Genomic DNA, 14,358 nt, shown 5'->3' on the forward strand with positions numbered 1-14,358 from the left:
TGCCCAGTGAGAGCTCCTGATGTTGGGGAGCCTCTTTTGGATATGGGACACCTCAATGTCACCCAGAGGAGTGGCCTGCATTGACCCTGGGCTCTAGGCCTTCTACTCTCTAACAATCACAGAGATCTTCACCTCTCTCCCTGCAGCCTCCCTTTTATCTGGGCTTCCTCTCTTTATATTCACATTGAAGCTCCTCCTCCAACTGGGCTTCTTTTTCATTTGGATCTACCCCACATTCCAGGGGCTTTAATTGAACTCTGGCACTAAAAGTGTTAACTAGAGCTAGGGGGTGTACAGAGCCCATCACAGCCTAATGTTACGTACATAGATAAACCTTTATAGGAGAAGGGCTTTGTCCCTGCACACATACACAGCACAGCTTACCTTTGTACGGGGAGACTTTGGCAAACAGTAAAGTGCCTAAAACCACTATGGCTTATTGTTAAAAAGCAACCTAGTCAGCAAGCTGTAAATTGGCCATTCAGCAAACTCAGCTTGACTAAGGCAGGAGGGGAGGGGGGGTTGGGGTGCCACAGAAGGGGCAGCTTGACCCCGCGTCCTTCCTGATAAGAATTGTGTTGAAGTTGCTGATACATGCATTTTAAAAGAGTAGGATATGCCCCAGGAATGTCTATTGAGGTCTCAAGGCTGCAAGTTCTGGAAAAACCCACGCCTGGTTAATCAATAATCAGAAGGAGCCTCTTTCTTGCCCATTGGAACTGTTTGCTTGACAAGTTTTCTTTAAGGGACATGTCATTGTATTACTAATGTATAAATAAGGGGGAAAAGCTTGAGATAGGTGGGACTCTCCTTTGGGGGACTCTTTGGGACTGGTCTCTCCCTCTGGATGCATCTTGTGTTCCCCACCGGCCACTCGAGAGCCACACTCAGCTTTGGTAATTATCAAGGGTTGGGGGTGTTTTACGAATCTTGTTGTGGACGTGTGTAAGTGCTTGAGACTAGTAAAGTTTAGCTTTAAGTGAAAGCACTCTTGTGTTGTCCTGTTTGTGCCAGCCATCTATCGGTCGGACAGCCGTGTCTCCCCTGATTTATTTCCTGACACCTCCTCGCACAGAGTAAAGTTACCAAGAGCTTTGGGTTGAAAGAACCCTAGGTAACAACCTTAACTCTGAGTAGTGATCTGAATCCTTCCAGTGCTGTCAGATGTTGCTTGGGGCACAAACAAGACTCGGCCTTGCCAGTCTATCCTGGGCCACTCTTTGCATATTCTCTATGTTGTTAAGTCCCATATGTCTCTGAGTAGCCTTCAACCGAAGGATTTTTTTGTTTTTGGTCATCCCCTTTTGCTTGTTCCTCAAGCTGCCCTATGGAACACATGCCGAGGCAGATGCTCAACAACTCCTTATCTACAAAATTATCCAGAAAAAAAGATGGAAATATTTAAGACATGTTAAGATTGAAGCCACAGCATCTCTCTCGGCTGATGTACCACTGGGGATCTAGAGGAACATGCAAAAGGGGCCAGCCAAAAGAATCCTTCTGTCAAATGCTACTCGTAGAGGGAAAAAAAACTTATGGAACTTAACAACACAGAGGACATGCGAAGAGCAGCCCAGGATTGGCTGGGAAGACAAAGCGTTGTTTCTATGCTAAGTGATGTTGGATGGCACAGGAAGAATTCAGCTTCAAATACTTTGTTAAAAAGTGTGTTGATTTTAAATCGACGGTCTCATCACCACAAGCTTTCAACATTTCCCAGCTAACTTATTCCTCACCTGCAGCTTTCCCAGGTTTTAATTTTTTTTTATTGAGTCTTTTTGCTTCTTTGTGATGTGACATACTACGATGTCTCATTCTTGGTGCTGAATTTCTTTGTCAAGTCAATAGTTCCTTCTGGTGTTGGTCTGCATGGCAACTCTTGAAAGTGCTCCTTTGCTCTTTGTTCTATTTCTGTCATTAAGAAATGTTGAAGGTTGATAAGAGAAATGCCAAAAAGTCAGAGCAAAGTGTTACCCAAGCCTGGAACAGAAATCTCTTGGGTCCACATCTAACACTAAACTAATAGGCCACAGTGCTGAATTTCTCTAAGCTTCAGGAATCCCCTCTGAAAAAGATGTGCCCAATAATACTTCTTTTCACTTACATAGTGGATTTTCAGTGGTAGTTCTCAAAATACTTTACAAGGTGCATAAGAATTATTAGCCCAATTTTACAGTTGGCCTAACTAATATACAAAGATGTAAAGCTAGTTATGAGAGGCACTGTGATCTATTTGTTAAGAGATGGTTCTTGTCACCTCAGAGTAAAGTTCTGCTCCCAGCTCTGCCAAACATTGTGGGCAAGCTTTGGCGAGTCACTTAAATTCCACACCATTACCAAATATGGAAAATGATTCTCTGCTCATATCCCTAAGCAATTTTCAGCCCAAATTAGGTTTCTAAGCCAAAGTTATAAGAGGGGTGGAAATAGGGATTTCTAATGAGAACTTGTTGCAACAGATAATGGGAATCATCATGATTCGTGTCAAATATCTACTCAAAGAATATAAACATAGAGATAAATATGCTACAGACCTTAGTGGCTATCTGTACTTTTGCATTGCAGCATGAAGAAATCTGCACTGCCATTTTCCATGCATGTGAACATAATTGATTTTCCAGGGCTATCAGCATGGAACTTTCAATGGGCACCAACATCATATTCAAATACACACTTAAGAAATTAATAATGACATTTAAAATAAGAACATGTTTTAAGTGAACTAGACTAATTTTCTTGAAGGTATGAAGAATAGTATCACTCTCTTCATGAGACATCTGACTGGGTCCCCAGCCATTTGCCAATATTGTACCCTGAAATTTAATATGTCAAATCAAAACTCTATGAATTCTTTTTTTAAAACATGCACATTGACTATTTACCTTGACATACTACATGCAGAAATCAGATTTAATAAATACATTCAGATAGCAACACAGTTACAAAACCATAATAATTTCAATTGAAAGCTATGAATGTATTACTTCATATACCACTGTGTAAAGGACAGTGTCAGCCTTGATTTGGAATTTCCTGTCTTTTACTGCTCTGTGGCACAACCCTAATGTTATTTAAACTCACTTTTTGTACTTAATGGATTTGAGTAACCTGATAAGTGCAATCTGACGGTCAATAAAACTCATAAGCACACATGTAACTGACTGACCTGAAGTGATAGGAGGCTAAAGGTTCTGATTACTAACACTTGAATAATGCACTCTGTGTTAGGCTGAACTTTCAGGAGTCAAATTTCATTCCAGTATACAGGACTACACACAGTCCATTACTATTAATAGCTACTGTATTCCTATTTGCCCACACTAACCTATCTAAGATGTACCTGGATCTTTCCTGGAACCTAAGTCAGAAAAACAGTCTTACACCTTAGACATGCAATTTGTTCATACAAACCCACAGGCATATTACTGATATAATACAATTAAAGCAAATTTGTCTTTACAAAAACATAATACCTACTGTGTTCGAGTAGAGAAATGAATGCCAGCTAACAATCTAAAAGCAATAAACAATAAACTTAAATTATAGTAAAAGTCAATTAGTATGCCAATTAGTCTATATTGCAAGCAACTTGCATGAAAAATCTTATTTTTCACCATCATACAAGGTGTCAAGGAAAGAAGTCTATCATTTAGGATTCACTAATAATTATAAAGGGGAGTTTGACAAATTATGATGTGACTCCATAAAGTAGTAATGTAAAATAGCTAACTGCCAAATGGTAAAAGCTTTTATACTTCAGCAGCTTTTAAAAGGGTACACATGGTAATAGAGACTCACTTTGTAGTAAGACAAATAAATCTGGGAATGCATATGCTTTGTGTCAGTTTCATGCGGTTCCTAAACAAGATTTTTTACTGGAAATGTTCTCAATGCAAAAAGATAATAACATGGAGAAAAACACATCATTCATCAAGTACAACACACAAAAGCAGTACCTCACTTTATTCTTGGGGGGATAAACTCAAAAAAGGTAATAATCCACTCAAATCAGTGGAGGTCACTCCCCTCAGAATAAAAAGATTCTGTAAAAGAAAACAAATACTTTCAAACAACATTATACCACTATTACATATTGTATATTAGAATTGGAACATTACAGAGAAGGGCAACATAAATGATCAGGGGTATGGAATAGTCTCCATATGAGGAGAGATTAAAAGACTGGGACTATTCAGTTTAGAAAAGGGACAACTAAGTGGGGATATGATAGATGTCTATAAAAATCATGAATGCTATGGAGAAAAAGTGTTATTTACCCCTTCACTTAACACAAGATTAAATTAATAGGGGGCTGGTTTAAAACAAACAGAAAGGAAGTACTTGTTCATACAACACACAGTTAGTGGATCTTGTCACCAGAACATGTGAAGGCCAAAAGTCTAAACGGGTTCAAAAAAGAATCAATGGCTATTAGCCAAGATGTTCAGGGACGCAACCCCACGCTCTGAGTATACCTAAGCCACTAACTGCCAAAAGCTGGGAGTAGATTATAGGGGATGGATCACTCAATAACTGCCCTGTTCTGTTCATTCCTCTTAAGCATCTAGCATTGGCCACTGTTGGAAGACAGGTTTCAGAGTAGCAGCCATGTTAGTCTGTATCCGCAAAAAGAACAGGAGTACTTGTGGCACCTTAGAGACTAACAAATTTATTAGAGCATAAGCTTTCGTGGACTACAGCCCACTTCTTTGGATACTGAGGTAGATGGAGCATTGATCTGACCCAGTATGTCCATTCTTATGTTCTTATTGTACATTTCAAGAGACAGTGCATTCCAGGCCAGTACAAAAGGCAAGTTCTGATTTGTGTTTCAAGTTCCTGGCTCAGAAACTAGAGGCTGGGGTTTTCAATGTCACCAAAAGGATTTGGATGCTCAATTACTGTTAATTGCAAAGGAATTGGGCAGCTACATTCCTTTGTCAATATTAGAAATCTCTGCCTAATAGTTCTGTGTAGTCTGCTTCCCTGAGGATTAACTAGCCTTAGAATTTGTTTGTTCTCCTATCCTTGCACACAGACAGATAGAAATACTCCACCAATAGTTGGCTGAAGTCTTCATTTGGATCTCTCAAAAAAAGTCTCTGTAGAGAGGCTGGCCGGACACTCTCAGTCTCAAGTTAGTTTTTTTCCATTTTGTGTCTGGACTCCCTGCGTGTGTTTGTCTGACCTGCATATCACCCTGGCTGAGACACTGGTACCTTTATGGTCCCTAGACAGCAGTTTTACCTAGAGAACTAATGGAAAGCCTTCTTCCGGCGGAGACTGTTGTAACTATCCTACATTGTTTCATCTGGTAGTTCATCTTACTTAAAGTTTATATGAGAGCCAGATGTGATGTAAGTAGGCTGTTAACCTACTCTCTTTGGAGTCCAGCACATAAAGTCTTACCTTAACCTTTCTTCCTGCTAAGAAGATTTGGTATACCAGTTTCTATGCTCTTTAGTCTAATCCCCCTCTGAATGTGCGGACTTGTTCTGTAACCTAGACAAGATTTTTTTTTTCTTTGTAAAAGTCACTACCAGTCGCTGCTCTTCATCATGGAAACTAGTGAGGTAAAATACAAATACGGTGAGGTAACATGCAATGCAAAGCAAATGACTATGCAGATAAAAGCAAGAGAATGTTTTGGATCTAGACTGCTTCTGCATCTAAAAAGGGCTGTCAAGAATTCCGGAAAATGACTGGCCACTGAAGCATTGGTGAGAGCATGATAGTCAATATGGAAAAAACACAAACATTTTGCACATATTTGTCTAAATACACTGTCCATGCATTACAATCTAAGTGTGCAGGATTCCATACTGTTTTGTTTTCACGTTGCCTTCACCATCATGGATTGCTCTGAGGAGGCAGCCAGTTTATAAGCTTTATAACAGTGGTCCCCAAACTGTGGGGCACACCCCCTAGGGGTCATGGAGGAACATTTGGGGGGCATGGTGGGGCCCAGGCCAGCCCCCATGGGGCAGAGGGGGGAGGGAGTGCTATCTAGCCCCATGCTGCCCCCAGCTCTGCTTCTGGCCCCAGCCCTGGCCCCGGCCATGAGCCCAAATGCAGTGCTGGCCCCGGTCCTGAATTTGGCCCTGCTCCCAGCGCCAGTTCTACTCCTGACTGCAGCTCCTGGCCCTGCAGCTTTGGCCCCCTCCCAGCCCTGGCTCCCCACCACAGCTCCTGGGGGGAATGGATCAGATAAGTGGAGCACAAACAAAAAAGTTTGGGGACCACTGTTTTTAAAAGCTTTGTTTGAGGTACAACACTGGCTTTTAAAGCATCTAGAGGACTGTGAGAACCCACTGCAACCTGTACATTGTGGATTTACTCCTAACAGAATGCCCCGGGCTGATATATGATAGAAGGCAAGGGTGGTGTTGCCACCATCTATTCAAAATGTGTGTGTTATGCAATATTTTATCCCAGCAACTGTGTTAAAATTGGGTTAGCAAGTAAGAACATGAGCTAACATGTTGCAGTGTTCCTGTTTGTAAGTGTGACATATCACAACCCCATGCAATATCTTGGGGGGGGGGGGGGATATTGTATTCAGTTTATGTATCATTGTGGGCCACAGATTGCATGCAACTCCAGGGGAGAAGGGTTACCATAGCTTCTGCAGGAACCAAAAAACAGTGAGCAAAGATTAAGGTGAATCCCATAAGTTGTAAAAACCTGCAGAGAGGTACCATTCCACTCCTAGAGAAGGCTCAAACTAGGTTTTCCAAAAACCAATAGACAAATAAATGGATTTTGGCATAAAAAGACTGCATTTAAACTGACTCATGGCTGCCTTTCTGATTGAGAAAACAGGCAGACAGGACCTTTGCTCCAAAATAAGCCTCAACACTTATGGAAGAGTTGGAAAGGCTTTGGCCTACTAGGACCTTATAACAATGATGGATGACCTCTGGTCAGCTTTTGCATGCATATAGGAACATTTATCATTTTTGTGTGTTTTCCTCACTAATAAAAAGAACAGGAGTACCTCACTAATGCTTTTACTTAGAAAGAATCGTGTAGTAACTTGGAACTTCTACCACTATACTGTTCATAGCCCTTGGAGAGAAAGCAATGCACTGGCCTTTAGGCAGATTGGCTTGCTGGGAATATCAGAGTGTAAGGCAGGGAACTATGCAGCCTTGAAACCCCGGTCAGGAAGGAGAGAGGTGTGTGTCTCCATCCAAAATATATGATGTCTGCAGGTCCGCCCAGAGGGGGGGCAAGTGAGACAATTTGCCTCAGGCCCCACAAGCGGCCCCCACAAGAATACAGTATTCTATAGTATTGCAACTTTTTTTATGGAAGGGGCCCCTGAAATTGCTTTGCCCCAGGCCCCCTGAATCCTCTAGGCAGCCCTGGATGTCTGGGAACCAGAAGCCTGAAGTGGGTGGTCATCAAGGGACAACAGAGGGAGAATACAGGTGCAGTTAACCCTGAGACTGACACACTAAGTGTCTGCAAACAGTCCACCAATGATACTGTGTCACAACTAGCCTGCTGAGGTGCACAGGTGTCTATGTCTGAAGATTGCTTTTGAGCAAGTAGAGCAAGAGCTATCTGAATGCTGGTCACCATTTTCTTCTCAAAGCTTTCAAGGTTTCATAACAGAAAGGTTAGGTTAAGAAACTGTTAAGAAAATACAAGTGTGTGTTTAACAATTCTTTAATGCACAAGAGCACACCAGCAGGATAGGCCTAATTTTCAAAGTTCAGTACATGTCCTACTGCCCCCTAAGATATGTTCCAGCAAACATGCTAATCTCTGCTTGGAGCTTACCCTGCAGTTCATCTGACTGAAACGTCTTTAAATTCTTCAAGGGTTGCCTCCGCATAGTCACTAAGCCCTAGATTTTTAGAGATGTTTAGGTGTTGCTACGTTCAGCTTAGACCTAAATCAGTTAGGTGTTGCAACACTGAGCTCAGCAAGGCCTAAATACCTTTTAAAATCCAGGTCTAAATTCAAGGATTCATGGAAGAATCTGGGAAAGCTTTTCTGGGAGGAAAGGATGCTTGCAGATGAGGGTATGGGATATCCCAGGGCCAAGGGAACACTTTTAGCTGTGGCAATCAGCTAATAGATCTGTAGGCACAACTATGGGTATAAGTTAGCAGGGACAGTGAAAGGTATAGCCCCACTGAAAATTTCAGTTTGGGGAAGATAATGTGCCCCCCACCTCCACCTCTGACTTGTATGCCCTTATTGGAGGGAAGGAAGGAAGGGAGGCTACAGAGGGAACTCTGCTAGCTAAAGAACACCTTTTTATCCCAGTCTAGACATAGGCTATGAGTGTCATTGTCCCCCAACAAGATGTTGAAGATGACAAAACTAGCCAAAATGAATAAACATAACAGTGTCACGTGGCAACTTATTTTTTATATTTTAAGTAGATCAGAGAACACTGATCAGAATGAACTACAGTGCAGCAGGATTGAGCCCAAGGCTTATTATGAAATAAAAGTGAATAGACATGAACAGTAACAAAGAGCCATTGTTTTCTTGCACAACTGTAACACTTGTGTACTGTTAAACATTACCAAAATGAAATGTGAAAAAATGAGTTGTTTTCCTAGTAAATATTTTGGATAGGTATATTTCTAATACTATCATTTATTACTTATTTCTCTGACTGAAGAAAGCATAAATTATAATAAAGTGTAAAGGTTCTTGGTGTTTTTTTAAAGATAAATGAACTAAAATTTTGATCAAGATGATTACTTAAAGTCAAAATTCTTTGTATTTAAACACTTGATGTTGCTTTATGTTCCAACCTCACAAAAGTTTTGCAACTATAAAAGAAATCTTAAACAATGAAATGTATTTTAGCATAATTTACTAACATTTTAATATAGAAAGTTATTTAAATAATTAAGGACATAATTAAGCCCCATCAACCTACTGAACTGTTTATTTTTCAGATTAAAACTTCATAAGGATTCTTGTGCTTTCATCTTTATTAGACAATGTATTTGTTTTGTATTTTCATGGACATCTAATTAATGTTATCTGTTTAAAAATGAATAATTCCCCCTTTTGTCTATCGTAACTATACAAATACATAGTACTATAGCACTCCCTGGAGTTTAAACCACATTCAGTGAGGAGAGGAGCAATACCACATGAGCAGTGATACCTTTATACCTATGCCTCGGTTAGGCACAATGCTTCCTCAGTACTGGGGGAGTGCCCTTTGCAAAGGGGTAGCCAGTATTGAATTTAAGCTCCGAGGCTCATCTTAGAATATCAGGGTTGGAAGGGACCTCAAGAGATCATCAAGTCCAACCCCCTGACAGATTTTTGCCCCAGATCCCTAAATGGCCCCCTCAAGGATTGAACTCACAACCCTGGGTTTAGCAGGCCAATGCTCAAACCACTGAGCTATTCCTCACAGCCAGACAAAAGCCAAACCCTCTTTTGATGGATAAACAGTAAAAGTACACATTCTTCCTTGCTACTGACATTGGATGAGAAGCCAAACAGAACATTATTGCACTAAGACTAAAACAGTCACTTTACTATAGCCTTTCCTGGTGCTTCCTACCCTCCCTTGGCAAAGCTCTCTCTTCTGTACAGATCTCTTCTACATCTTCATTTACCCTAAACTCTCTTTAGATGGACAGTCAGGGAAGCCCAAACAGCTAACCAAACAAAGGGGAAGAGTCCGCTAGTCATGTTGAAAGCTCAAGTCATCTCCTAACACCCTCACTTAACCTGCGTGCTTCACTCCTTCTCTTTGTTTCCCAGATCAGCATTATCTGTTCCCACATACGGTCTTACTTCTCATTGTGGTCTCATTGGTCTGTTAGATGAAACCCTGTCATGGGGTCTGCTCACCACTAGTGCGCCTCCTCCAAGTCACTCTGGGGATTAGCAGATTCCAGTTCCAATGCCTCCTTTCTGCCTCTTGCCACATGCTCTGCCTTCTCTTCCTGACTCTCAGTGATGCAAGATGCTCTGTTTGTGAATTAGGCCTCCAGAGAAATATATACATACATCCTCCCCTTCTGGGTATCAAAGTTTATTCTTACAAACTAGTATAGGCAGTCTTCCCATTCACTGCCCACCCAGTACCACTTCCCCAGTGGCTGGTAGGGGAATCTAGACTCACCCCCTACTCTAGGTTCCAGCTCAGGGACCCTCTAATCAGCAGCCAAACTCTATTCCATTTTGGACCTTACTACCTTTTCCCTGAGCCTTAGCTAACCTTCTGACTCCCCTTCTCTAGGTTTACTAGACCCAAAACTCCCTTCTTCTAGAGAGGGACTGTATACTTCTTTGGCTCTGTAACCCCCAAATACATTTCCCTTCTCCCAGAGAGTGATTGCAGAATACTTCCCTGCTGCTAACTTCCTGTCTTTATCAGCCCAGCTCATTCCTCCTCAACTGGACTCCCTCAATTTTCAGTCAGAGGATTACTTAAACCACCTGATTCCCCTCAGCTGTAGCCCATCTGGTTAATTGGCCTCCTTCTTAGCTACATAACTCTTTCAGGGCAAGTGTGGGTGAACACCCCATCACAAAGCTAGAATGAATAGCTCTCCTTAATAGTCCAGTTTAGAAATACACCTTCCATTTTAACGTTTCCTTTGAACAAAACATTCAGTTTAATTAATATTATTTTAAACATGCATCTAGGATATGGATATCACCACATGTCACATAAACAAACCCCAATACTGAAATATATGGCCTCATTCCTCCATGGCCCTATATCATCATACTTAGCACCCACTTGTAAAAGTAGGTAGATTCTCATTACAGTTGAGAGAAACAGAAGAGGGATTGGAGTACTTGTGGCACCTTAGAGACTAACAAATTTATTAGAGTATAAGCTTTGGATTGTGTGAATCTAGCCAATGATAGTAATGCTCTTCCACTTTACCAAAAGTAGCACTGAAACTAATATTAAAAACAACAATGTGTTTTCTGTCATGATAAAGCCTAAGGTTATCCAGTACTGGCTGAAATACAAAAATAACACAGAATTGTTTCACTGCTAGACTGAAAATCATGCCACTGACAGCAGTTCATTTCTTTGAGTTATTGCATTAAAATCCTGTAAATCTACCTGTAACACTGCATAAGAATGATCCATGGATTAAAAATCAATGAGGAGCTTTATATAACACCGAAGAGTAAAGTAAAATAGTAACCCGAAACTTCAGATGCATGAGGAACATAATCTACAAGGCAAACAACAGAGACAAGATCCACATGAGCAGTTAATCAAAGGGTATTGTAAAGCCTGGTCTAAAATATGGAAATGCCTTTACAAGTCTATGTAAAAGAGGCCAAATCCTCAGCTGGAAAAATTGGGTCAAATGAAGTCAATGGAGGAGCTTCCATTTACATCAGCTGGGGATCTCATCCAACATTTGTAAAATGAATGGACTACACTATATTCTTTTAATTTTTCTGCTAGCAGTCTGGAGAGGTAATTAGTATACAGCTGCATCCCCAAGAGTGTTGTTTAATACAACTGTTTTTTGCCTTGCAGTGGTATGTAAAAGCACACGGAGAGAGGCTAAGAGCCAGAGGGCCTGACACACTGTGTATTTATATACACCTATGGCAAGTGGGAGTCAGTGTTTCTGATTTGGTAATCAAAGTGCAAAGCAGTGAAGAACTAGGATGTTTGAAATGAAGATAGCTTGTAAGGAAATGGGAAATGAAAACCCAACCCCCAAACCATATATAGTATTGAGGTTTCTTAAGTCCCATAGCTAACTATGAATAGGAAAGCATATACCTGATAAATGAGAGAAGTGAAGAAAGCAGAAAGGAAAATATGGTGAAATGTGAAACACAGGAAGTGTGCAGACCACAAGGTTCCAGCAATGCACATAGAAAATAAACAGCACACTTGGAATTGCTCCTGAGGCTAGGGAACACTCAGAAAACAGTTTTTCAAACAGAAAAACCACCCTAATGGAGGGACTAAAAGAAAGTAAAGTTGGAACAAACTGAAGCCTGATCTCAACCTAAAACTTATATCAACCTATCTACATCTCTTAGGGTTGTGCAAAGTAGTTAAGATGACCTAAGCCCTGGTGTGAACACCACTAGGTTTCTTCTGTCAACCTCGGTACCACCTCTCACAGGGGTGGATTTACTACAGTGATGGAAAAACCCCTTCCAATGCTGTAGTGCCTACATTTCAGTCCTACAGCAGTGTTGCTGTAGCGTAGACATACAGGAAACACTGTAACCATTTCAGGCAAGGAATTCCATGCCTAAGCAGGAATTCGTTATCTTGTAATTAAAGTTCATGTGTCAGGAATACTGTAAATACAGTGATAATATTATATAGTTGTCTATGGAAAACCTTGTGGAAATCCACTAGATAGGTAAAAGCAGATAGTAACCACCCACTTTGAGCCTGATCTTCATGGTACTGAGCACTGACCTATTGACTTCAGTTACCTCTCTGAAAATCAAGCTCCTGGGGATTCAAAATGTTGGGAAACAGATTGAAGACTCCTTTGTACAAGACCATGTCAAAGATGTACTTTACTGTGTGTGCATTCTAAGGTAAAGGTAAGCCTGGCATTTTCAAAGGGACAATAAAAGGAGTCAGTGATCCCAACTTCCATTGAATTTCATAAATATTTTGGGAGCTTAATTCCTTTAGCTTTCTTTGAAAATCCCAGCCTAAGGGCTTCTCTATGCATGGAATTGTTCCTGATTAACTCCATGCGTGGACATTCTTATTCTGTAATATGTGTTTTGTTCCTTAACCGACTTGGAAAATTTGAAATGTTTTCCTCTTCTTTGTAACGTCAGCCCTGCTGCTGTGTTTGGCTACACTTGAGGATAACCTTGCTCTTAGGAACATGCTGGGACTATACAGTATGTCAGTTTCTTAATAACATTTTTAAAAGGAGGTTCATCTCCTTGACCATTTAAAGAGAGCTTTATCTTCCTTTCCAGACAGGCTATTTGATGGAGTAATTTAATACAAACTTTCCAGAGCATGAGCAATACAGGTTGTGTTCTGATCAAAGGGACTTTTATACTTAAAAAATGTAGCTTTTTTGAAGCTGATTGACCTTTAAGAAACTGTGTATCCTGTTTTCCATGTTTTCTTTTTTTCCTCTCTTTTCAAGCACACAGCTTCCTGAAAGGGTTTTATACGGATCACATTTAGAAAACTGTGAAAAGCAGGTGCTTAAACAGCAAAACAGCACATGCTTAGACCACATGGATATACAAACTACAAGAGTCAGGGAGACTCAAGATCAGGAATTTTATGCAAAAATCACATTGGCTCCATTGGATAATTTGCATGGAGTAAAGCAAACAAAATTTAGCCCATTCATTAGAACACTTTCCCCCCAGAATATTAGGGATGTGTTGTACCAATTAGCATTAATACTTTTTTGCAGAACATATAATAAAAAACTGCAAATAAATTAAACAGTATTTTTCTATAAAAATCTAGGCTGTTATTTTCAAAGGAGCCTAAGGGAATTTGATGCCAAATCCTATTAACTTCTTTAGACTCCTTTGAAAATGAAAACCCCAGCCTTAATTAGTATGAGCCAAACATCCAGCTAGAATTATTGTGAAAAATAATAATACATTGAATTAACTAATTTTCGATCTAAGTAAAACTATTGTTTGCAACAGACCCAGGTCATTGCTAAACTCTCTTTTTTCAGCTTGAGAACTGATAGCCACACCAGCTTCACAAACACTTTAAATTCAGTGTCTTAGTACATCTCTGTTTATTGGAATCTTACATTAGCTTCCACTAGTAGCCAGGAAGGCAATATAATGATGTGGAAACAAAATTTCAAGGTGTTAAGTTGATCCAATGCAGCTTTTGTTATATAGCCCAATAAGACCCCACTTTTTCAGTAGCCCCTTCATCTATATGGCCTAGAATTGATATGGTTCTAACTATAAGCTATTAATATCAGGTTTCTATTCACTTAGGCCCAGGTTCTCAAAGGCGTTTAGGTGTCTTATTCCCATTAGGCAGCTGGGCACTTGCAAAGGAAGGGAAAACAGAAGACTAACGCACATTTTCTAAAAGTATGTGTGATTCCCAGCTCGGGTAGACCTACAGTCCGTTAGCTCTGTTCGAGCTAGAGCACTCAAAACAGCAGTATGAGTGCAGAGGTGTGGAAGGCTTCTCAGGCTAGCCACAGGAGAATATACCCAAGGACCTGGACAGGATTGCACTCAGGTGGCTAGCCCATGCAGCTGGGGCCAGACTAGTATTTTTAGCATGCTAGCTTGAAGAGAGCTAGTATGTGCATGTTTACCTGAGCTCAGAAACATCTCTCTGCTGCTGTGTAGACATACTCTTAAAGGTCAATCAGCTGCAAAAAAGATACATCTTTA

At 40.5% G+C, this 14,358-nt stretch overlaps 1 long non-coding RNA gene across 1 annotated transcript in view; it reads left to right on the forward strand.

Moving 5' to 3' along the window:
- The first annotated feature begins 807 nt into the window (after positions 1-807).
- The window catches only part of LOC112059242 (uncharacterized), a 30,055-nt gene continuing 16,504 nt past the window's right edge, over positions 808-14,358 (forward strand). Inside the window, exon 1 of the long non-coding RNA XR_010601534.1 lies at positions 808-896. This is a non-coding gene — a long non-coding RNA (uncharacterized LOC112059242). The remainder of the gene's footprint in view (positions 897-14,358) is intronic.

This window comes from Chrysemys picta, chromosome 5 (genome assembly GCF_011386835.1).
Source record: "Chrysemys picta bellii isolate R12L10 chromosome 5, ASM1138683v2, whole genome shotgun sequence".
In the NCBI taxonomy this organism is placed as follows: domain Eukaryota; kingdom Metazoa; phylum Chordata; order Testudines; family Emydidae; genus Chrysemys; species Chrysemys picta.